We start from the raw sequence: 18,435 nt of genomic DNA, 5'->3' as shown, positions 1-18,435 counted from the left end.
CCCGCTTTTTGAAACCAGAGCAGACTGAGGGTTGTTATTATCGCTGCTGGACGGCGATAAATGGTGCCGGCACCCGGGAAATAAATAAAGGAATCTTGTAAGGTAATCCGCAGGAAAGCGGGGAGTAAAGGTCCGTAGGTAAGCAGGGACATTAGCCACGTTCAAAAGTGGGAATTCCGCAGTAAAGCGGGGAGTAAAGGCCACGTTCAAAAGTGGGAATTCCGCGGTAAAGCGGGGAGTAAAAATAGAAAAACCTTGCAAGGGAGAATTCCGCAGGCAAGCAGGGTAAAGCCACGACAAAGGTGGTGGGATTTAAACTTGTACAAGTCCGCAATAAGAAGCGGGGCGGCCTTAGAGCCGGGATTTAAACTTGTACAAGTCCGCAATAAGAAGCGGGGCGGCCTTGAGCCGGGATTAACTTGTACAAGTCCGCAATAAGAAGCGGGGCGGCCTTGAGCCGGGATTAACTTGTACAAGTCCGCAATAAGAAGCGGGGCGGCCTTGAGCCGGGATTAACTTGTACAAGTCTGCAATAAGAAGCGGGGCAGCCTTAGAGCCGGAATTTAGCCGCGCGAGTCTTTAACGTCCACGTAAAAGCAAAAACTGCTCGGGCCTTTTTGAATACAGTGGAAAAGGCGGCTCCATGGTTCCTAGATGAAGGCTTGCTAAACATACCTCAATGGGACCACTTAGGGGAGGATTTGAAGAAACAGGATGCTTTAACTTTTCGCCTCAAATTTAACATAACAAAAGCACAGGCAGGGGACATGCCTTACTAACTAAATTGCATGCTCTTACTAACTGCACTGACCTTGGGGGTTAATCCTAAGGGTTTGTTATACATTGTAAAATGTCTGGGTTATAAAATGTGCTATGCTATCAAAATGGTAATAAGAACATACAAATGACCTGATGTAATGAACTGGACCAGATTGCCAGATATCACATTGCATACCAGAAAGATTCAGTGGTAAGTTTTAAAATGGCCAGCTATACACTGACTGAATTATAACTCATTTAGCTTCTTTCTTTGTGTACAGTATTATACATTAGTCAGTATTATAGTAGATAAGTACTTTGGACAGATGTAAATATGCTGTAATAAAAAATGTTTTTCTTCTTTCTTTTAGTCCTTTTTACTTGTAAGACTAGCCACAAATACCACGCCTCCCCCAAAATAATTTGCAATCCAAATTTATCTCTAAATGAATTTATTGCACAGAAAAATATGTATATATATATATATATACACTTACAGAAGACATGTTCAAAAATAGTTACACAACAGCAGGGCCCTAAATGTAAGCAGTATAGTTGTTTTGTTTTGTTTTGTTTTGTTTCTTTTAAAAAAAGAGGTTATGTGAAATATTAGGATTTTATTTCCAGGCGTAGTATTTCAAGACAGTTAACTACACCTATGGTGTCAACAGCCTCTTGTTGGCAGTATGATTTTATTGGCTCCATGGAATAACAGCAAGAATTTACTATTGCTTCTTTCTTTTATGACACACACAGAATAAAAAAATTGACACATTTGCTCAAGACCAACCAGAATCCTTTTAACCTATCAAAATTGATGGGAGGCCTTCACTGCCAAAGTCACTGCTGCGTTTTCACAATTCACTGCAGACAATTCACTCCCATTATGATAAAGGAGAGCAGAGTCATAATCAGGGAAGAAAGCTAGATTAATACTTGTAATTATCATTGAATATTTAGCCTGCTATAGGATTATTATTATTAGTGTCATTTGATAATTTTCTCTCATTTTATTAAACACAACTGTGAGTAATTACGCTACCTAATATTTCTCTGTATTGGCTGACTAGCTAGCAAACATTCATGAAAATATCCATTAGCCACACATATAAAATGCTGCATTATGATGCTGTTGAATCAGAACATACCACTACCTGATCCTGTAGCTCTTTGAGGATTTGCAAATCAATTAATTCTATGTTTATTGGATTCTTCCCATACAATTAGAAAATTTATAATCGAGTCCATGAACATTATTAGTTTTACCATTTTAAACCAGCAATCACACTTTGATTTTTACAACAAAAGCAGAAATATAAACACACACATTTGGATCAGTTTTCTGTTAGTCTGTCTGGACTTCAAAATCCTATTCCTCAAGATGATGCACACCAAAGTTCTGGATTAAACAAGAAATTAGATGGCACCTGAACACTTGGTTTAATATTCTCAAAAGGACTATGCAACTTCTTTCTTACATTAAGACATTGTTTTACAAAGATCCACACTTTTATAATGTTAGTATTTTTAATAATCAATAAAGTCAATTAATCATGATTAAAAATCAAACATAAAAATTTCTACTTTTTGCTTTTGCCCCCTCCATTTAGAACTTATTTATAGCCTGATAATTCAAAGGTCCCTATGTTTATGAAAATCTGGACAGAAATAGCTCTAAGATCCCATTCAGAACTTGATATTAATCTAAGTCTTTTGGCTCCATTTATCCTGAGAGCAAAGAGTAGGACAAAGGATTTGAGTACTGTTAGTTTATCTGGGAGATTATCCAAGGTAGAAAAGAATGGGAAAGTGATACAGTGAAGAAGCAACTTTGTCAAAGAGGTACATTGTTGATATAATTGTTGTGGATAGAAAATGAAGGCTTGCTTTTACTGAAAGGTCCTGAGAAACTTCTTTAAGTTGTCCTCATGAAGACCTGAAAACTGACAATTTTACCTATGGTTCTTATTTCCACTTCACTGAGAGCTGTCCTCAGAGGACATTAACTCTCCTACACTTTCAGGTTGTGTTGGAGACATTCTAAAATGAGAGAGAGAACATGAGATGCTATCAGTGTTAAGTAACTGCAATTTCCCATGGAACTATCCACCACAGGTTTGGCTATAATCAGGTGTTGGGCCTTGATATCAGAGGGATTTGAGGCAGTATCATTTTAGGTTAATCATTATATCTGAAATTTCCAAAAACTTCAACTGATGAAACTTTGATTATAAACCTATAAATATAACAATAAATCTACAGTATTCAAATTATTTTCATAGAAATACACAAACAAAGCATCAACTGATTAATATTTAAATGTTACAAAATACTGAACTGAAAGAATTTGGTCATATAACAACGTGTAAGAAGTAGAGCTTAGGTTTAGGTTAGAAGTCAGGATGCATTTGGGACTCAGTTAAGAAATTGAATGGAGGGACGCCTGGGTGGCTCAGTGGGTTAAGCCACTGCCTTTGGCTCAGGTCATGATCCCAGGGTCCTGGGACCGAGCCCCAAATCAGGCTCTCTGCTCAGCAGGGAGACTGCTTCCTCCTCTCTCTCTGCCTGCCTCTCTGCCTGCTTGTCATCTCTCTCTGTCAAATAAATAAATAAAATCTTAAAAAAAAAGAAATTGAATGGATGTCTGACTATCTTATAGGTTTGCTAAAAATCAGTGACTTTGTGTTCACGTGTGGCTATGCGGGAATTTTTAACTTTCTCTAAGAAGTTATTAGATTGATTATATAATGGCAGTAAAGGATGGGGAAAAGCAAAGTACAAACCCCATAAAGACAAAGACACTGAGTATGAGAAAAGAGTAATAGATAAGAAGAATCAATGCATTTGAGGAAAATGGGAATTGAAATACACAATGATTGTTGATTTTTTTAGATGCAGAAATCAAAACTAGCTTGCAAGAAGGAAATAACAGAAGACATGTTGTGAAAAGGCAGTAACGTGGAATAAAGGAGTAGGGAGAGCATATCAGGTAATTTGGATAGGAAGGAGTTAGGAGATAACTGCTTGATAAATTTTATATGGCCCACTTAAATGCACAGATTTCTCTTCTTTAATTTATATGGAGAACAGGGTGTCGTTTCTCTTCCCTTTCAGAGCACCCGAGGTGTACTCTTTCAGACTGAAAACCTGAAAAGCTCAGGACTCAGTTGCTTAAGCACAGCTGAGAGGACATATTTCAATTAAGATTTACAGTTTGCTGTAGGTAGTAGACTGTCAAAAGTGGTTTAACCATATTTTTCATTTAACAAGAAGACTACAGAGAGTGTTTTCTGGTGTTGGTTCAGAGTCTTAAGAAAGTCAAGTGAACTATCTTAGAGGTTTTCATGGCTTTTTATTCACAGTTGCAAAAATTGCTGTTGGAGTTCTCACTATTAAGCCCACATTTCTGGCAGAAAGATAGAGGTAAAAGAGAATGATATCTTGTACGACTGATACTTTGTCATATGGTTACAATGTAACTAGAAAAGAGACAATAAAATATTTGATGTTGTTTTAAGTTTCCTTGTTGTCAATCCCTCAGTGCTTTCTGATACTAAAGGAAAAAGTAGATGGATATTGACCTGGCAACTATCAACACCTGTCAGTCTCTCTTGGATAACCAATATCTCTATAATCTCTTCTTCCCAGTAAAAAAAAAAATAAAATATATTCATAAACCACACTGTGCCATCTCAAGTTACTGCACCAAGATAAAATTACAATGATTTTCAGTTGTTCCAAATGGACAGAATACCCTTCCTTATGATATCATGTCTTATAAGATAGATAATTGGCTTGCTACCAATATACCCAGATGAGACTGTGGAAGAGACAGGAAAAAAATAATAATATTTATTTTTTCCTTGGGTTGACCCTGTTTACACAGATGCATTACTATTAGAAAAGGTTGGTTTGGGACATTGGAATGAATTTACTTAATGGGTCTGTATGTAATTGGGTTGGAGAAAATTTTTAATTTCTACAAAAATTATTAGAATTCTATCTTATTCCCTTTTGATAATTTTCACATGTTAACAAAGCCAACGTTTTTGTCTAGCAGACAAGATCTTAAATCCTAACAAAACTCAATTTTTTCCTTTTTTTTTTTAAGTTTGAGAGCCTCATGTTCTCTCATGCTGCTTTAAATACAACTCAAAAAAACAAAAGGAGCTAAATGGGGCAGTAAGCCCAGACTTTTTATTTTAATTTATTTATCTTATTTTTAATTAAAAAATTAAAGATTGTATTTATTTATTTGAGAGAGAGAGAGCATGAGTGGGGCAGGGGGATGTAGCTGCAGAGAGAGACTGAGAAGTATACTCCCTAATGAGCAGGAAGCCCGATATGGGGCTCGATCCCAGGATCCTGACTGAGATCATGACCAGAGACAAAGGCAGATACATGTGCAAAATCCCTTTTTTTCTGGGAAACAATACTTTACAAGAGATGTTTGAAAAAGTACTGGGGAAACAACTTTAATCAGAGATACAAAAATTTAATTGACTTCTGTAAAGCTACAGGGATCCAAATGATGGGAATCCCAGGCCGTTTAGGTTGTGGACCACAGAGTATTCTTCTTTGTAATATTTTATTTTCTTCCATGTCTACTAACTCCAGTCCAAGTTCACTGATCTCTTTTTAGATAGTGCAAAACATGGCAAAGAATACCAAACAAGTGCCCAATATTCTACATTTATTACATCATTTCTAACATATAGAAGTGTGTTATCAAGGCTGGTTCTGTGAACAAACCTAGTTATGCTAAAGTGTGTTTTGTTCTCCAAAAATTAAATTCATGATTATCACACAATTATAAAATACTTGTGTCAAGAATTTTTATTCAAAAATTAATAAGAGAAGCAGATATTAAAACTAGTTCACATGGTTATTTGGGATATAAGCAGAGTTGTGCAGCAGAAGTGCTCTGGGCCCATAATTTGGGTTATAGAATTTATGTTTTCTAATGAAAAATCACTAACTTGCATTATTGTTAACAAGAATCCTGTGCATTACCATCAGTTTTCTCCATTATAACCTCTTGCTCTACAGTTTGTAAATAACTTTGTCAATAGCAAGCTAATAAACGGGGTGACTCCAATGGATTGAGATAATCTCCAGAGTTTCTGCTACATAATGAACAGGACTCCATTGAAAGGACACCTAAGAGTTTATTTTGCCCAAAAATTTGATCACTTTTTTCACTGTCCTTACCTATTTTCCAAACCTAGTTCTTTTCAGTCTACAGACAACCCTGTATCTGACTGACTTGTTAATTCTGGGAATGTCTTGCAGATTAATTTGCTTGCCCGAGGTGGTTCCTCTAATTGATGTCTAAGAACCCTAATTAGTTAAGAAAACTTTTTTTTTTACATTTTCATGGCTATTTATTATTATTATTATTATTATTATTATTGCTAATATCTCTATTATAAATAATTCACAAGGGCATCTTTCTGACAAAAGACAAAGAGCTGGCTACTAGTAGAAAAAGTACATTTGACTCTGTCAGTGAAAGTGGTAAAGGGATTTGAGAAAATAAGGCAAAGCAGTGGAATTATGTGTTAAAACTTGAAATATTATAGACACATTTACTTAATTTCTAATACTGCTTATAATTAAAAAAGATGTTTTCCATGAACCACGCATTACAGCAAATATATTGTTTATACAGATTAAATTTTCATCAAAAGGGATGCCTGGGTGGCTCAGTTGGTTAAGCAGCTGCCTTTGGCTCAGGTCATGATCCCAGCATCCTGGGATCGAGTCCCGCATCTGGCTCCTTGCTCGGCCGGAGCCTGCTTCTCCCTCTACCTCTGCCTGCCATTCTGTCTGCCTGTGCTTGCTCTCTCGCCCACTCTCTCTGATAAAGAAATAAAATCTTAAAATAAATAAATAAATTTTCATCAAAAAATTATAAGTGTATTTTTTTGTAGGATCATGATAAGCATTTTGCAGATGAGAAAAGTGAAATTTAGAAAAGTATGTCTCTTCAAATCCCTCATACAATATCTGGCCTAGATAGAAGGATATACTATCACAATTGAGGAAGATAATTGAGATTACTTAAAATGATAAACTTTACTGTATAGGGTTTTTTACAAGTTTGCCACAGATTCACATTTTTTAAAATATATATCTATTTGTGTAAAGAGAATGCACTGAGAAGTAAAAAGATAGTGATATATCAGTGCTACCAACTAATGGCTATAATATCATCACCTTATTTATGAACAATGAAACAGTGTGTAATATTTAAATAAATTTAAATAAATTCCTATTTATTTTATATATTTATAAATTTAAATGAATTCCTATTTATTTATTATTAAAGAAATTCCTCTAACAAACAGTATGTTTTGAAGGTTGCTAGCAGGAAAGTGTTGTACGACATGGAAGTAATCAGAAAATGTGATCTAAAATTCTGCTTTCAAGGGCGCCTGGGTGGCTCAGTGGGTTAAAATTCTGCTTTCAAGAAGCTATAACAGTAAGTACTGAGCATTAGCTATTATATGCTATGGATGAATAACTGAAATCTACATTTGAAACTATTGGTACACTATATGTTACCTAATTGAATTTTAAAAAGTTAATAAAAAAAACCACTATTTTATAAAACAATATTCCCAACAGGCTCTTTTGCTTTAAAATACTCACTTTGTTTCCTCTCCGAGAGAACACCAAATGGCGGATGACGCCGGTGCTGCGGGAGGGCCCGGAGGGCCCGGGGGCCCTGGAATGGGAGGCCGCGGCGGTTTCCGCGGTGGCTTCGGCAGCGGCATCCGGGGCCGGGGCGGGCCGGGGCCGTGGTCGGGGCCGGGGCCGAGGCCGCGGAGCTCGCGGGGGCAAGGCCGCGGACAAGGAGTGGATCCCCGTCACCAAGCTGGGCCGCCTGGTCAAAGACATGAAGATCAAGTCCCTGGAGGAGATCTATCTCTTCTCCCTGCCCATCAAGGAGTCTGAGATCATCGACTTCTTCCTGGGAGCCTCCCTCAAGGACGAGGTTTTGAAGATCATGCCTGTGCAGAAGCAGACGCGCGCGGGCCAGCGGACCAGGTTCAAGGCATTTGTCGCCATCGGAGATTACAATGGACACGTCGGTTTGGATGTCAAGTGTTCCAAGGAGGTAGCCACTGCCATCCGCGGAGCCATCATTCTGGCGAAGCTTTCCATTGTCCCTGTGCGGCGAGGCTACTGGGGGAACAAGATCGGCAAGCCCCACACTGTCCCGTGCAAGGTGACTGGCCGCTGTGGCTCTGTGCTGGTGCGTCTCATCCCCGCCCCCAGAGGCACTGGCATTGTCTCGGCCCCTGTGCCCAAGAAACTGCTGATGATGGCTGGTATTGACGACTGCTACACCTCGGCCAGGGGCTGCACTGCCACCCTAGGAAACTTTGCCAAGGCTACTTTCGATGCCATCTCCAAGACCTACAGCTATCTCACCCCTGATCTCTGGAAGGAGACTGTGTTCACCAAGTCTCCCTATCAGGAGTTCACGGACCATCTTGTGAAGACCCACACCAGAGTCTCTGTTCAGAGGACCCAGGCTCCAGCTGTGGCTACTACATAGTTTTATACAAGAAAAATAAACTGAACTAAAGCTTGAAAAAAAAATACTCACTTTGTAATGAGAGTCATTACTTTTGTCTAGCCAAATCTTATAGCACTGTTTATCCCTTCCCTGCTTTATCCCTTCCCAGTATCAATAAAGGCTCACTTGGGTTACCTAGAAGCCATGAGAAAGCTTGTAATAGATCTGGCTGGTTTTCACCAGCAATTTGACCACCATGTGCACAGGGAAGTCTATTGATAAAGGCTTTATTGCAATAAGTTGCAAATACATGGATGATTTTGAATTCTCTTTCTTGAGGTCTTGTTTCATGATAATAAATTTAGGGTGGCTTATTGGAATGGATGTTATTAACATATCTTCATAGTTATAAGCACATGGAATTGTAAAATAGATGAATGAATGTGGCATTACTGACAACTGTCCTCATTTTGAAATCAAATTACAGTGTACTAAGATGAGGAAGCAAAGCAGATTTGGGATTATGAGTGAAATAATTTTAAAAAGTATTAGGGGTATGATCGGACTATTGGGTAATTCAGTAGAAAAATGTCTACTGATTGAGATTCTGTGTTCCCTGATTTCAGAGAGAAGTTAAGATAAATAAGTAACACGAGGAGACTAGGAAGCCAAACATAAGTGATAATTTTGTGCCAGGGTGTGTTTACATCTGTTTATCTTCTTGCTTTACCACTAAGGTTGCTCCTAGAGGAGAGTTTAAATATGTGTTGGAGCTAATCTCTGTGGATTACACAAGAAACCACATCCTACAGCTCTCCCTGAAACACCCCTTATGATTTCAATGTAATTTGGTTTTTGCATTTTTAGAAATAACAAAATACTTTGCAAACTCATCTACTTTATTACCATCACAAGTGAGTCAGCTGACTCCACATTTTAACACAGTGACAGTCACAGAGGAATGGAGGAATGAGTAGAGTTATCAATATATGTGCTTTTAAGAAGTATGACAGGGTAGCAGCTATTTCCAGGAACCAAAACATGGGTCAGCAGCTGTGCAGGAAAAGTGATGGAATAAATGACTCATTTCAGAGGAGTTCTATAACATATTAGTTCTATAATGTATCTTCAGCCCCCAATTACCCGCTTTGATCTAAAGATAAGGATTTACAGTTAAGGTCCCATTTATGATTTGACTGGTAGGGTCTGAATCATGTTTACTATTGTTTTGACTATTACTTGAAACCTATAGTAGTACTTGGGATATGTGTTGTGTATTCTGTGAACATGTGCTATTTTTAGATTAGATAATTTCTGTCTCGAACCCCTGTTCATTTCTTTGTTTTTGTTTATTTGATAGTGGTTTCAGTAAATGGATATATCTGAAAAATTGCAAAGCCACTATTAAAACAAGTTATTATTATATATAGCATGGAATTGCACATTCCTCCTTTGAATCCGACAGAGCTTCACCATATCCTTAACAATTTGGGAAAAACATGCTATTATTTTTCTTTATAAAATTTCTCCTGTTAGGCTGTGATGGTTGTCATCAGCAGTAACTCCTCTGAAGGCTTTGTCAAAAGAGTTGAAAAAATTGGAAAGGTGTGTGAATGAAGCTGTTTGTTGAATATAAAGAAAAGAGCATTGAAATACAATTCACACTCTTACTTCTCCTTCTATGCTTTCAGATGTTTGTCATTTGAAAATTTTGCTTCTAGAAGAGATGTCCTATATAATTCTTACTTTAAGGAGCAAGTTGCTTTTATAATTTTTTTATTATTCTACCATTCCAGTATTTCCATTTAAATTAAATTCAATACCATTTAAAAAAAATCAAAAGTGCAGCCAGTATTCAATTCCTGGGCTAAATAATTTTAGAAAGCTTTGTGTTATTGAACCTACGGGGTTTTTATGTAGTTTTAACTCTTTCTTTGTGTGATTTTTCCCATTAGTCATGTAAGTGACTGCAATATAACAGACATTGAGGATAAAGAAGGACTGAATAGAACAATCCTTGGCCTCATGAAGTTGAGAATCTAGCAAGGGAGTCAAACAATTCAATCATTCAGAGACAATTTATTGAGTGCCTGGCCTAAGATGAGCACAACAAAACCCCAGCCCAGAGGAATCATTTTAATGGGAGAGATAGATAATAGGTAAGCCAACTTTAAAAAAAAAAACGTACTGATTTTTCTTTAATAGAGATGCATATTTGAACTAAATAAGCACATTTTTAAAAGAGCAGTGATTGAGAAGAGGTTTTTAAACTGAGTGGTCCAAAAGGGCCTTCCTGAAAAAGTCTGCTTTGAACAGATTTCTGAATAATATCAGCTAGGAAGCTGCGTAAAAATCTCAGGGATGGGTGATTTTTCCAGTCGAAAAACTGTAAAGGCTCCAAAGTCACAATAGAGCTATAAGTTTCTCTAATAAAGTAACTTCTGACAAAGAATGAGAAGAAATAACTAACCCAGGTTTGAAAGAAAAGGGACAGACTTTCTATGGAATTCATATTTAATTAAAGCTCTAAAGGACAAAAATACAATAGAGCAAAATTCTGGTCACGCTGATATACCTAACGAAAGTTCATAAACAAGCTTTGGGTAGCAAAGAGTGTGTGGGAATGTTGGTAAGAACAGTGGGGAAGAGTCATCCCTGAACATGTTCTTAAATGAAGCAATTCTTGGGTTGTTTTAAAGGGTAAATTGGAGTTTGCCTAAGTGATTAGAGAAGGATGCCTCAGCTTATGGAAGTTCAAAGCCATAAAGATGTGATAAACTACTGCAGATATTTTCATGTATATTTGTTGTTGCTTCTAGTAATGGTGATCTAAAAACTCCTACTTAAGACAACTAAAAATCCAGACAAAATAGCTTTTAAAGTTAAAAATATCAGAATGATTATAAAAATAAGTGAGGGATTACTGGGCCAAAATACGAAATACAATGAGAGCCTAGAGATATATGCCCTGAAGCCATTTTAGCTATGAGAGCATTTGAAACTGCTAAAACACACTGAGCTGTGTTGTTCATAGACTCTTGATACTAGAGAAACAAAATTCAAAATCCAGCAGCAATCAAATTTGAGGACTTTGGTACAACCCAAATTTAACTTGAGATCCACAAAGCACAAGGAGAAGCAGAAATAAGACTATAGCCTACCTTGCCTTCTGTGTAAACTGAGAAAGTCAATCACTGAATTTGGAGTATGATTGTCTTGTAGAGTCTCAGATATAAGAGAAAATCCTACCAAGGAGGACCATACCATTATTATAGCTCTTAATTATCCCTACTCAATAAGAGTTTCAAATATAATGTCTTGAACATAGCAAAATGTAACAAAGCACACAAAGAAAAACCATTAACAAGATTTGATAGACAAAATGGGATTAAGTATGATGTTAAAATGATCAATAAAGATTGTAAAATGGCTTGATTACTCTGCTCAAAGAAATGAGAGGGGAAGCAAATTGAACCAAAAACTGACACTAAAAATGATATTGAGAAAGGTTTTATAAATGAACAAATGGATACTCTAGAACTTTAAAGATATGACAGCTAATTTAAGGTACCACAGGGGTGCCTGGGTGGCTCACTTAATTAAACCTCCAATTCTTTTTCCTTTTTTTTTTAACACCTTAATTTTATTTTATCTCTTTCATTTGGCTCAGGTCATGATGTCAGGGTTGTGAAATAGAGCCCAGAGTTGGGCTCTGTGCTGAGCCTGGAGCCTGCTTAAGATTCTTTTCCCTTCTTTTTCTATCCCTCCCTGCACTCTCACTTGTTCGCTCTCTCTTGCTTGCAAATAAATAGATAGATAGATAGATAATAGACAAAGAAAAATAAAAGCAGATTATAAAAATAAATATAAAGATTTTGAAATGAAAACAAGTTCAAAATAAAATAGAGAAGACCTACACAGCTTAAAGTTCATTCAGAAAATCTACTATTAAAGAAGTCAGTATGACACAATGTTAAGATATCAAAAGATTTGAGCATGCACTTTTCAGAAAGGGTAATCCAAATGGCCACTCATATATAAAAACTGTTTATCTTTATTATGAATCTGGAATTAAATTAAATTAAATTAATAATAAATTAAAACCTAAAATGACATACTATTACACACTTACCATATTGGGCAACAGTAAAATTGCCTTGCAAGAATGTGAAAGAATGAAAGTGCCCATAATAAAAACATTTGAGGCAAGTTTGACAATATTTAGAAAACTTAAAAATAAAAATAAAAATTTGGTCCATTCCTAGAAATACAACATGGAACTAAATGAATATTTTCACCAGGATATGCAAACAGATGATTATAGCTATTTCATTCATAACAGCAGATCAGTAGTGGTCTATTTGCACAATGTTACATTAAATAAGAGAGAATATTAACAAACTGGGAGGAGGGGCTAGGTTGTTATCATAAACAGATCTTCTATGGTGCTGATTATGTTCTATTTCTCAAAATCTTTAAGTTAAAAAAGTTTTCACATTATATCTAGATAGATAGATGATAGATAGATATCCCAGAAGCTGCAATGCTAGGCTAAGACCAGGCTTTAAAGGGCTTTTCTATACTCTACTAAATACTTGAAACCATTCATTATATCATAGCTCAGTGTTCAAATCTCCATTTGTTTCCTCAGGTTCCTAATATTTACCTTAAGGTGACCTGATCCAGACTTTTGATCACCTTTGTCTAAATATTTCTATTTTAACAAAGTCCTTTTTAACACTGAGAGACTAAAACTTAGAAAAATACTCTTTTATCTCACTAGAGTGGAAAATATATAGTTACCCATTAACTAATGATATCCATGTCTACATTAGATCAATGACATTTTTAATTCTTGGGAGCTTTTGGTTAAATGAAATTTTTAAGCTTCCTTTAAATGAAGCTTTAAGCCATCACCACATGAATAAAATTAAAGAACCAAATGAAAACAGGCCAAGTATTTACAGAGTAATAGAATGTGCAATGGTAAGAGTACAATTCTGAAATCATAAAGCCTAAATTAGTGTGATGCATTTTTGCTACCCATGTAATCATAAACCAGTTATCCAAATGTGTTAGCCTCAGTTTTTTCACCCATGAAATGGTGATGATAATACTTATTATGCTGCGTTGTTGTGTGTATGTGATGAAGCATGGAGCATGAGAATCTCATATTCCATGCTAAAATGATAGCTATTTTTATACTTATAATAATTCTAGTAATAGTAATTAAATTGTTCAAAATGGTAATATTCATTTATATTGAGGCATTGTATTGACTATTCATAGACACATTTACCAAAATAAATTTCATTTTACTTTACCCCCTCTGAGGATATATATTCCCTAATTCAATATGAATCTCTTTATGAATAATAATTATCATAATAAATATGCTGATTTGTCTTCTATTTGTTTTTAGGGAGGTATCCTTTACTGTTGAACATGAAACTTAAGCAAGTCTGTCTTATTCAAAATTTGCATGCTGTTTTCTTATGAAACTAGATTATAGAGTTGTATGAAATAAATTCATGCAGTTAAGACATTGATGTTTGGAACACTGGGTGGTCAGTTTAGTATTTCAAAAGAAGATTTTAAATTTAAACCTTAAAACTGAGCTCTTTCAGCCTTATTTATAGACCATCCTTCATGTTTCATAAGTACTCCTCCATTGTAAACTAAGTAATACTTTTTGTCACAGTGTATATAATGAAAATGGATTTTATATTCTATTATTTCAGAGTTAGTTGCAGTTTCTACTGCCTTACTTCATTTTTTGAAAAATAGATTAATTCTACAAAAAGTTTTTTCCAGGTTTATTGAAAAAAATCGACATATTTGTAAATTTAAGAAATGATTTCTTATAACATTGCAAACCTTTAACATTGTGTAAATTTTGTACAATTTGATAAATTGGTATACATCTTTATTGCAATATAATCTACATAAAAATGTTAATACATCTACTATCTCGTATAGTTGCCACTGTTTTTTATGCATTTATCATAAGGAATTTTAAGATCTACTCTCTTAGCAACTTTTATGTATATAGTATAGTAGAGATAAACTTCAGAGGTCTTGTGGGTTTTGTTCCAGACTGCCTCAATAAAGTGATTATCTCAATAAACTAAGTCAAATTATTATATTTTTTGGTTTCCCAGTGCATATAAAAAATTATGTTTCCCAGTGCATATAAAAAATAAAAACTATACTGCACTGTTCAAAAGCATTATGTTTTTAAAGAAAAACAATGTATATACCTTAAGTACACTAGTTCTGAGTTTTCAGTGGGTCATAATTACTGATCACAGATCACCATAACAAATACAATAATAATGAAAAAACTTGATATATTGCAAGAATTACCAACATGTGACAAAGAGACACAAAATGAACAAATGTTGTTAGAAAAATGGTGGCAGCAGACCTCTTTTATACAAGATTGCTATAAACTTTCAACTTGTAAGAATGTGATATATGCAAAGTTTAATAAAGGGAAGCACAATAAAAAAAAGTATGTATATCTTATTAACTATGATCATCATGCTGTACATTAGATCCCCAGAACTTTTTCATATTATAGTTGCAAGTTTGCACCCTTGGGGGCGCCTGGGTGGCTCAGTGGTTTGGGCTGCTGCCTTTGGCTCGGGTCATGATCTCAGGGTCCTGGGAACGAGCCCCGCATCGGGCTCCCTGCTCCGCAGGAAGCCTGCTTCCCTCTCTCTCTCTCTCTGCCTGCCTCTCTGCCTACTTGTGATCTCCGTCTTTCAAATAAATAAATAAAATCTTTAAAAAAAAAAAAAAAAAAAAAAAAGAAAGTTGGCACCCTTGGACCACCTTACTCCACCCCAGGTTCACCCCTTGTCAACTCAACTCTAAGTTTCCATTAGTTTTCCTTTTCCTCAGATTCTGTATGTAAGGGATATCATAATACATAAATTAAAAAAATATACAAAATCTTTGAAATATTTCACTTAGAATAATACCTTCAAGATCCATCCATGCTGTTGTAAATGGCAGTATTTCTTAATTTTTCATGGTTAAGTAGTATTCCGTAGTATATATTTACCATACTTATTTTACTCATTCATCCATTAATGGATACTGAAGTTATTTCCATCTCTTGCTTAGAGTTAATAATTTTATAATAAACATAAGAGTGCAGATATGTCTTTGAACAGTGAACTTCGTTTTCTTTAGATAGATACCTAGAAGTGGGATTACTGAATCATATGGTAATTTTACTTTTAATAATATGAATAATCTCCATACTGTTTTCCATACAAATTTATATCCCTATTACAGTGCATAAGTTCCCCGTTTTCCCCAATATTTACCAAAATTGGTTAGTTTCAATTTTTTGGTAGTATATATTCTAATATCTTGCTGTGTTTTTCAGAGGTAAACAACAACAACAACAACATAAGGACTTTGCCCTGAGATTTTTACGTTGAGCACTTTTTAATGCTCCTGTTGGTCATTTATATAACTTTTTTGAAAAAAAAAGTCTATTGAGATCCTTTTGCTATTTTTTTAATCATATATTTTTTTCTATTTGTATCTGTTGGTTATTAACCTCTTTTCAGATATAAGATTCGTAAGTATTTTCTTACATTCTGTGGATTGTGTTTTCATTCTCTCTCCCTTTTTTTGGCAATGCAGAAACGTTAGTTTGATGTAATACCATTTATTTATTTTTGCTTTTTTTGCTTGTGTTTTTAGTCTGGTATCCAAAAAACTATTGGCAAGACCAATGTCAAGGAGAATTTTTCCTATGTTTTCCTTTAGGAAATTTAGTTTCATGCATCACCTTTAAGTCTTTAATCTATTTCAAGTTCAGACTTATGAGTGATATAAGGTTCCCTTTTCATACTGTTTATGTGACTATTCAGTTTTAAATATCATTTATTGAACAGACTATCTTTCCCCATTACATATGTTGGCCCCTGTCAAATATTAGGTGACTGTATGAAAGGATTTATTTCTGGACTCTCAATTCTGTTCTACTTGTTTATTGGTCTGTTTTTATGCCAGTATACTTTATTGTTTTGAGCATGAGGGCTTTGTAGTATAGTTTCAAATCAAGAAGTGTAATCTCCCTTCTTCATTCTTTCTCAGAACTGCTTTGATTATTTGTTGTCTTTTATGGTCTCATATAAACTTTAGGATTCTTTACTTACTTCTGTAAAACAATAATATTGGATTTTTTTTAAGATTTTTAATTTATTTAATTGACAGAGAGAGATGACAAGCAGGCAGAGAGGCAGGCAGAGAGAGAAGAGGAAGCAGGCTTCCTGCTGAGCAGAGAGCCTGATGCGGGGCTCGATCCCAGGACCCTGGGATCATGACCAGAGCCGAAGGCAGCGGCTTAACCCACTGAGCCACCCAGGCGCCCCTAACATTGGATTTTTGATAGGAATTGGATTTACAGATGGTTTACGGTAGTATGGACATTTTAACAATGTTAATTCTTACCATTCATAAATATGAGCTATCTTTCCATTTCTGTCACCTTCAATTTCTTTATCAATGTCATAGTTTATGGAGTACAGATCTTTCATCTTCTTAGTTAAATCTATTCCTAAGTATTTTATTATTTTTGATGCTATTGTGAATTAGATTGTTTTCTTTATTTTTTCAGATAGTTCATCATTAGAATGTTAAAATGCTCCTGTCTTGTGCTTACTTTGGCAGCACATATACTAAAATTGGAATGATGCAGAGAAGATTAGCGTGATCACTGAACAAGGATGACATGACAAACTGGGAAGCAGTCCATAAAAAAAAAAAGAAACAAAACAAAATTCTTTTCTTTTATATATTGATCTTGTATTTGGTAATTTTACTAAATTTGTTTATTCAAATTTTTTGTGAATTTTTTAGGATTTTTTAACATGTAAGTTCATGTTATCCAAAAAAAGAAAATTTTACTTCTTCCTTTTTTTTTTTTTTTTTGGAGTCTCTTATTTCTTTGTGTTCCTTGTTTCTCTGGCTAGGACATCCACTACTGTGTCAAATGAGAGTAGTGAAAATGGACACACTTGTCTTTCTTCTGATCTTTAAGGGGAAAACTTTCAAAAGTTTTGATTGAATATGAGATTAGCTCTGGGCTTGCAATCTGTGTTTTTTCTTTAATGGGTTTTTTAAATTATTTTTTAAAATTTTTTATATAATGTGTTTTTATCCCTAGGGGTACAGGTCTGTGATTCACAGTACTCACCATCACTCACCATAGCACCTGCCCTCTCCAATGTCCATACCCCCACCATCCTCTCCCAACACACCTCCCCCCAGCAACCCTCAGTCTGTTTTGTGAGATTCAGTCTTTTATGGTTTGTCTCCCTCCTAATACCATCTTTTTTTATTTTTTTTTCGTACGCCCGAAACTGCCTATGTTGCATCTCCACTTCATCATATCAGGGAGATCATATGATAGTTGTCTTTCTCAGATTGATTTATTTCGCCAAGCATAATACCCTCTAGTTCCATCCACGTCATCACAAATAGCAGGATTTCATTTTTTTTTGATGGCTGCATAGTATTCCATTGAACATATATACCACATCTTATTTATTGATTCATCTGTTGAAGGAAATTTAGTTTCTTTCCATAGTTTAACTATTGTGGACATTGCTTCTATAAACATTTGGGTGCATGTGCCCCTTCAGAATGCCACGTTTGTATCTGTAGGGTATATACCCAGTACTACAAGCACTGGGTCATAGGGTAGTTCTATTTTCAGCTTTTTGAGGCACGTCCACGCTGTTTTCCAGAGTGGTTGCACCAGCTTGCATTCCCACATACAGTGTAGGAGGGTTGCCCTTTCTCCACATCCTCGCCAGCATCTGTCATTGACTGACTTGTTCATTTTAGCCATTCTGAACGGTGTGAGGTGGTATCTCATTCTGGTTTTGATTTGTATTTCCCTGATGCCGAGTGATGTGGAGCATTTTTTCATGTGTCTGTTGGCCATTTGAATGTATTCTTTGATGGAACATGATAGTGAGCTTAGGGAATCACCAAGTTAATGAAAGAGGTGCCTCTTGTAGGTGAAGTAAGAGTGAGAGAAAGAAAAGAGGGCTTATCCTAGATTGGAGAACTCGGGGCTGAAAAGGACCCTCATCTGGGAGCAGAGAAAGTGGTCCAGA

The 18,435-nt window shown here is 35.5% G+C and overlaps 1 pseudogene across 1 annotated transcript; it reads left to right on the top strand.

Moving 5' to 3' along the window:
* The first annotated feature begins 7,436 nt into the window (after positions 1 to 7,436).
* LOC309857105 (small ribosomal subunit protein uS5 pseudogene) lies at positions 7,437 to 8,370 on the top strand (annotated as a pseudogene). Its single transcript has one exon. The product of its transcript is annotated as a small ribosomal subunit protein uS5 pseudogene (transcript).
* The last annotated feature ends 10,065 nt before the right edge of the window (positions 8,371 to 18,435 follow it).

The sequence above is a fragment of the Mustela nivalis genome (assembly GCF_964662115.1).
Source record: "Mustela nivalis genome assembly, contig: HAP1_SCAFFOLD_391, whole genome shotgun sequence".
NCBI lineage: Eukaryota > Metazoa > Chordata > Mammalia > Carnivora > Mustelidae > Mustela > Mustela nivalis.
Note: the sequence above shows the minus strand (reverse complement) of the source record. Positions and strands in the feature narration are given on the sequence as shown.